The sequence below is a fragment of the Parasteatoda tepidariorum genome, chromosome 8 (genome assembly GCF_982258835.1).
Source record: "Parasteatoda tepidariorum strain Cologne lab strain chromosome 8, Ptep-v5.0, whole genome shotgun sequence".
Lineage (NCBI taxonomy): Eukaryota > Metazoa > Arthropoda > Arachnida > Araneae > Theridiidae > Parasteatoda > Parasteatoda tepidariorum.
Window position 1 is genome coordinate 90,291,632 of NC_141762.1, and position 7,549 is coordinate 90,299,180.

The window sequence follows — 7,549 nt, forward strand, 5'->3', positions numbered from 1 at the left end:
AATCTATTTTTAGTTCAAGTATGCATTAATTACCATTTTGACGATTTTCCCTTGAAGTAACTCGTGTGAAAGACTTTTTCCCTGGACCTATGTAATTTATTTAATTATAATTACTAAGATTTCCCATATTCCCTAAAACGAAAGATGGTTACTGATTTACTTTGCAAGGTTTTCCCCAACTTTTAGTGAGGAGCACTATGATTTTGTGTCATTTTAATGATTGTTTGTTCTCTCTCTATTAATTATTAAATAAATATTGTGCCCTTTTTCCCTGCTTAAGACTTGCATTATCCTTTCACTTGGCAACGATGTTAATATATATATATATATGAATGAATGCCTCTGTGTGTGTGTCCTTTATCGACTCTTAAACCATCTGTCTAAAATCGATGAAATTTGGTATACAGACAGTTTGAAGCACGAGGAAGGTCACTATTGACATTAGAGCATTATACGACGAACCGTTCGAGCAGGATGAGCGAAAAACGAAATGTAATTTTCTGATTAGTTAAGCGTTAGCCCTCGTTTAAAATTTAACTGAAGGTGATACAATTTTTTACATATTTTAATTCATGATAACATTAGTGATAACTACTAGCTCATAGATCTATTAAGTAAAAAAAAAATAGTTACTTGCACGTATTAAAATATTTAATTATTTTATATTAACGCGTGATCTACACTACAAAATTCATACTTTTAAAGTTATCTGATACCACACGCTTTTCTGATTTACAAAATATCTTTTAAAATGTGTTTTTAAAAATTTTTTTATTTAAAATCAACGGCAATTGAATAGAAAATAATATTTATGTATTTAAAGGCGGCATTAATAAGAATGTGGTACAAACTTGTTTAGGAAAAACGCAATAAATTGCTATATTATTATTGACGCCAATTTACTAGAAAGAAAAAGTAACAGAGTAAAGATATTTAATTGTCTCTAGAAGAACAGTAAGAAATCGTCATACAACCACTGACGAAAATGATGCTTAGTTAATGTTGGTAATGTGTATTATTTGATATAAAAACAAATAATTTGTGTACTGAAAACCAAATATAGGGGAGAGTGGGGTCAATTGTAAAATTTTTTACTTAACTATTTTTAACTAACAAAAAATCCAATATATTATTAATATTAATTGACAGACGAGTAAAGTAGACTATCCTCTACTAGAAAAAAAAATAAATACCTAATTTTAAATGTTATTATATTAGTTATTAACAATTTTTGACAGTCGAACACTTGTTACAATTGTCCCCACTTACGGGGTCAATTGTAACAGTTCATAAATTCAACTAAAACATAGTTAATTATACATAGTATCATAGTTGTGATATATTTCTTTATTGATCAAAATAGTAGTGATATTTTAGGAGTAAAAATAATAATGAGCAGAGACCTAAAGGGTTAAGCTTTTAACTTTAAGGGGTTAAAAATTTTAATTTATGCTGTGAAAGGTGACAAATAAAATAATGCACATGCAACATAATATAAATGATATAGGAAACTATTGGTGGTTCTTAAAAACTTAAGTAATGGTTTGTAAACATAAGATTATTTATTTTCAGCTGTTACAATCGTCCCTTTACTTATTGTTACAATTGTCCCCCAGAAGCCACTTCAGCTTCATTTGTTAAAAACAATGCTAGTTAATTAGCAAAACTAATCTTTTTTTTATTGAAATGTTAATTAAGGTGTCCACTTACATATTCGGTTACTAATTTTTATTTGTTTAAACAAAATTACTTTGTTACAATATAATATTCTAATACCAAAAAAAGTACTTGCGTGGCGTGAAAATATCTTTTGTGATCTAACTCTTTCAAAAGTACATAAAAATGATTGCCATCAGGGGTGTACATGTAGATTTATTAAATACACCTTGTGCGCCACCTAGGAACCAAATCTAGAACCCGACACTCGAAATTTTTGCTCTGTTACAATCGTACCCTGTTACAATTGACCCCACTCTCCCCTACTGGTGAAAAGATACTTATTCATTTTGGAGAATCGTAAAAATCTCCATATTATTATTGACACTAATGCTTAATTAGTATTGATAATATGTATTAATTTTATTTTATAATCATCGTTGAACAGTCAACCCAATTTTGAGTTTACGACAACCAATATAGCATTGCAATTTTGAACCCAATCCTGAAGACAAGTGAACTCCATGATCAAGTATTCGAAGAAATTTTGCATTCGTGGAGGACTTTTTGATGGAACTAACTGTTTGATGCTTAGTTTTGATCTTGTTGAGATGTGATCGAATTTGTCTACTAAATTGCGATTGATTACAAAAAAGGAGAGAAATAGCTGAAGTATTACATTTATTACCGTGAAGGGCCGAAATCCAGAGAATGTCGTTTTATTTTATTTTATCACATAGATCACACTATTTTATCACAGAAATCACATAGTTAGCTGCCTTATTTTATTTTATAACCATCGTTGAACAGCCGAACCCAATTTCTGGGTTTACGACTTCTAATTTTCAACTCCGTACTCTTGTCATTTTGAACCCAATCCAGAAGACAAGGGAACTCCTGGAGCAAGTATTGATTGAAATTTGCCTTCGTGGAGGACTTTTCGAGGGAACTAATCCGTATTTGCGTTACATGGTGAGGAAGACCACGAGACCTCCCATGGTTTGCCTGGAGGCAAAGGGACTCTAACCCATGATCCGACTACCACTGAGGATATTTCACGTCAGTACTGTGGTCAGTGCGAGTCTGCTGATGAATTCGTATCGACCAGCCATCACTGGGATTCGAACTCAGTTTACCTCGTTAGGAGGTGAATGCTCTATCATATGAGCCAACAAGACTCATCCTTTTAAATTTAAATAAAATAGACTATGCGGTAAAAAGAAAAGTTAAAATAGCATTTTGGCAAATAATAAAATAAAATAGCATTGGAAAAATTTGGAAAACCGTAGAGTGTACAAGTAAATGTACAGTGTGCCAAAAAGAAAACGAACCACCCTGAATAACTTTTGATCTAATGATCGGATGAATCTTCACGTTCTATAGCTTAATTTTAATGGTTCGAAGGCGTGACCTCAAATATGTTAATTAATAAGCGCAGACGATATTTTAAGTTACGAAATCAGACACAAAAACGTACTTTCTCTGAATAAACATACCTTCCCCCCCCCCAACGAATTCGGATTTTGAACCCCAAAATATAGGGGATAACTGCACTAAAGGAATTTACGTACATTTCTACGCAAGCAAATTTGTTTCTTTCACAAATATTTTACCAACCACTTTTTACAAGGTAAGAATGCGTACGTTAGTTTTACATAATATTTACGTCAACAATACATCAAAATTTACGTAAATTTACGTAAATACACAGAATCATTACTAAATCTAAAAAGTAATTATTCTTTCGTCAATTTTTCGCAAAATATACGAAGGGAAGTTGATAAAATCCATTTCGTTAATATTTCGTAAAATATAAAAACGTTTTTTTACCATATATCTCAATGGTAATAGCATTCCGTCAATATTACGTGACATTTATTGAGATTTTGTGACATCGCATTGACTTTACCAATTACCCCAAAATTTACGTTAAATTTATGCATCATGCTACACGGATAGTTTAATTCTCATGTAAATTCGGATCGGTGCCCCTAAGCGCTAAAAACTTCTCTTGCTTTTTTCTCTCTGTGTGTTATATATAAATCATACACACGAATAACGTCTGTTGACGTTCAAAAAACTAATGGTAGAAAAATATGTATGATGAAAAGATTTTCATTTTATAATAATTAAATTTACATGAAAACAAAATAATATTAGGATTTTTTTTCTTTCACGAAAGGAACAAATTGCACCAGATTTGAAACAACAATTTAAAAATTTTCAATTTCTAATTGCTATTATCAGATTGAGTGGAAGAAATTATTATTTTATTTTTCCAATTCTGTGCAAATTTCTGTTTCTCATGAAATTTGAATTGATCATAAACTTGATTTCACAAACCATTAACTTGAATTTATCGCCATTTTTCTCTGGCACCACTAGGCGGATCCCTATTCCTTTATGTTCACCTAATGACTTTCAATGTACTTTTTTTAAACATATCACATTGAAAAGTGGTGCAATACTTTATTAAAAGTCAATTTTAATTATTAATTTAATAATTAAATTTATTTTATGTGAAATTATTTGTGTTAAATTATACTAATATTATTAATATTAAATTATAATATTGCTAGGAGGCTCCGCCCCCTGCTCGCTAACGCTCGCCAACCCCCGAGAATTGCTACGCAATCCTATGTGGTTCACGCCGTGAACCATGGCTCGCTGCGCTCGCTCGCCAATGAACACAATGTTCTAGCACAAAGACATAATATATTATCATCAAAGACATAGTATTTTATCATCAAAGTACATTGTACTTATGTAGAAGAATTCTACCAATGTTCTTATTGGCTTTTAAAAAAGCATATTAGCTATTTAGATTGTACATGGTGAAAAAATCAAAACATTAGCTAAATAAGAAACATATTAGCAAAATAAATTATCAAATAGTGCTTCACTAATATTCTGCATTTTAAAGCGTGAAAATTCAATGCATAAAAAAACGCGAAATATAAAAAAATTCAATGCATTCAATACAAACACTTAAACGTTTTTTAGACGTTTTAGGTAGCTCCCAGTAGAAAAATATCAATTCAACAGCAGCGTTTTAAAGCATTCTTACTTCAATTAATTAATTAATTCCTAATTGAATTTAAATTAAATATTGTCATGTTTTTAGTGCATGAATCTGAATTGAACAACCTGATAATGCTCACTCTGGTTATTGTTATCTGGTTGCTCACTACGTGGTCTTGCGCGCCGAATCCAATCAATTAAAAATGAAAACTGTTGCCAGCGCGAGAAAAGAAATATCATCGGTTTTATTGATACATACATACGTACGTATTAGCGTTTTATATAATATAGATTATAATATTATTTATAAATATTAATTAATTATTAATAGTTTCAACGTTATTAATTTGCTAAAAATACCGAATATAATAATTTTGATATTAAGCATTTTTAAAACAACAATCATCAGTTAAAAATAAATACTATATTATAATTATTCAAAGAAGAAAGTTTCATATTTTTATAAATTGCTAACGGAAGACTTTTAAAAAAAATTGCTTAAAACTGAATGTTATTTTTAAAGAAATAAATACTATTAGAAAAGATAAAAATAATACATAAATTTAATCAACTTAAAAAACAAAATGTTTTTTGAGAGAGGCTAACACTACTTCCACTAAAAAATGCAATCGCATTATTTGCAATTAATACTCCCTCCTGGGAATAACAATAAAATAAAATTAAAAACCCAGTAATTTTCAAATTCAACTCCTCTTCCCGAGAAAAAAAGTCCCCCCCCCCCCCCAATTCTATCTCTGTTTTAGGTTCAGTTACAAATATAAATTCCCCCGACACCAATTACATTCGCATTGTACGTAAGTAAAAAGACGAAATGTAAGATAATAATTTTTCTTATTATTACAGAATTAAAAATGTTTTTTTTTAAACTTTTTTTTACAAAGTGGAAATTTTAATGAATTATTTTAAATTATTGCTGTAAACATTCCCCTTCATAAAAAAAAAAACGTCGGGACATTATGAAAATTTTCTGAATTATTCTTGTTTGCTCTAAATAAAATTCTATATATTTTTTGTTTATATATTGAACTATAATTTTAAAACTTTACCTCATTTTATTATTTCATTATAAGTAAACACGAGGCCAAGCCGTAAACTTTTATTCAAATTTTGTCTCTAGATGACCTATTTGCAATATTTTTTTTTTTTTTTTTTTAATGTCTGTGTATTTTTTATAAGGCTCGGCCCGTAGCCAGGGGGGAGGGGGGACCGTCCGGACAAATCCCCCCTCCCCCCAAAATTCTGTTATTCAAACTTTTTAGTCTTTCTTTGAGCCTCTCAGTAAAAAGAAAAACAAAAACTGTCGAATCAAACCCTTTATTAACTAACTTTATTAAGCATATTTCGGGATATTCTGGTTTGTCCTGAAAAAGTAATCGAAAAATTTTCTTCAAATCCCCGTCGCATGTCTTTGTAAACCTCGTTTACAAATTGATTATAATTATTATGTAATATTAATTGAAAAATAAGTATTATGTAATATTTTTTAATTACTAATTTAACTTTCGCAAACAACAGAATAAACAATATTTGTTACAATGTTTTTCCCCTACTTTGCATGTCTGAAACATTCCCCTTTCTTCTAACCAAATCCTCCCCCCCCCCCCGAAAAAATATCCTGGCTACGGCCTTGCATAAGGCTTTATATTTTGCTTTTATATTAACTAACAATTTTCAAACTTTACACGATTTCTTATTTTTATATAAGTTAACAGGAGGCCAAGCCATAAAATTATAATTATAGACGAATTAATTTATATGGGCAATATTTCCGTTTTAAAAGAAGAGAATAGCAATTGTAAATAGTATCTAAATATACATATTAGCCTACATCTTTTTTAATATTAACGTCTACTTTTTTAACTTGGTCTGTTAGAACTTGATTAAATATCACGACTAGCCAAAGATTTATAGACGAATTAAAGGTCGTAAAATGAGGCATAATATGGTTCCATTGTGCATCCTATGGAAATAAAAATATATAGTTTTAAAAACAACCTTTTTTCTAATGGATTTAAAAGGAGAAAATAGTTTTACTTTTGTCTTACAGATCCATATTAAATCTTTTCTTCAACTTTATTTTGGTTTAGAAATTGGTCAAAACTTCCATTGGTCAATTTTATCGTCATTAAAACAGATAAATTGTGTTAGCGAAAAAAATGAAAAAATAGGAAAGAAAAAATAAAGAATTTCTTAAAAAGAAAGTTGAATGCAACAAAAAAAGTCTTGCGTTGGCCGGGAGTCGAACCCGGGTCAACTGCTTGGAAGGCAGCTATGCTAACCGTTATACCACCAACGCTTACACAACCTAGAATTTTTTTAATTTATAAGAGATTATTATTTTAAAATTGACCGACATTTAATGTTAGGTAAATGAAGTATACTTAGAAGAATGATAAACCACAATTTGAAATTGTTTTGAACGAACTTTGATTTGTTGTTTCGTTTGGTCTGAAACATCTCGACTTCCAATGAAACATATTTCAGTGCATTGTGCTGTTATCTGAATTCTAAAATCTTGCTTAGTATTTGGTCACGAAAAAATAGTAAACAACAGTTTTACATAAAAATGTCACCTTAAAAGAAATGGCACTTTATTATTATATTATATTGTCTTAGTCCTTCTTATTATTCTTGAGCATCACAAAAACAATTCTGGTTTATTATCTGGTTTTTAAAAATATTATTAACTATTTCAAATCAGTTTTTAACCTTTATGAATTGATACATTACTAATCATTACAATTGTAATTTTAATTACTTGGTATGTTTTATTAGTGTAATCATTAATACCACTGATTTATTCTTAATTTAATTAAGTGCATTACATAATTATTCTGTTTTTTTTTTCGTT

General features: G+C 29.5%; 1 non-coding gene across 1 annotated transcript; it reads right to left on the reverse strand.

Annotated features, from left to right (window-relative positions):
- Nucleotides 1-6,922: 6,922 nt before the first annotated feature.
- TRNAG-UCC (transfer RNA glycine (anticodon UCC)) lies at nucleotides 6,923-6,994 on the reverse strand. Its single transcript has one exon. It is a non-coding gene; the product is annotated as a tRNA-Gly (tRNA).
- Nucleotides 6,995-7,549: the final 555 nt, after the last annotated feature.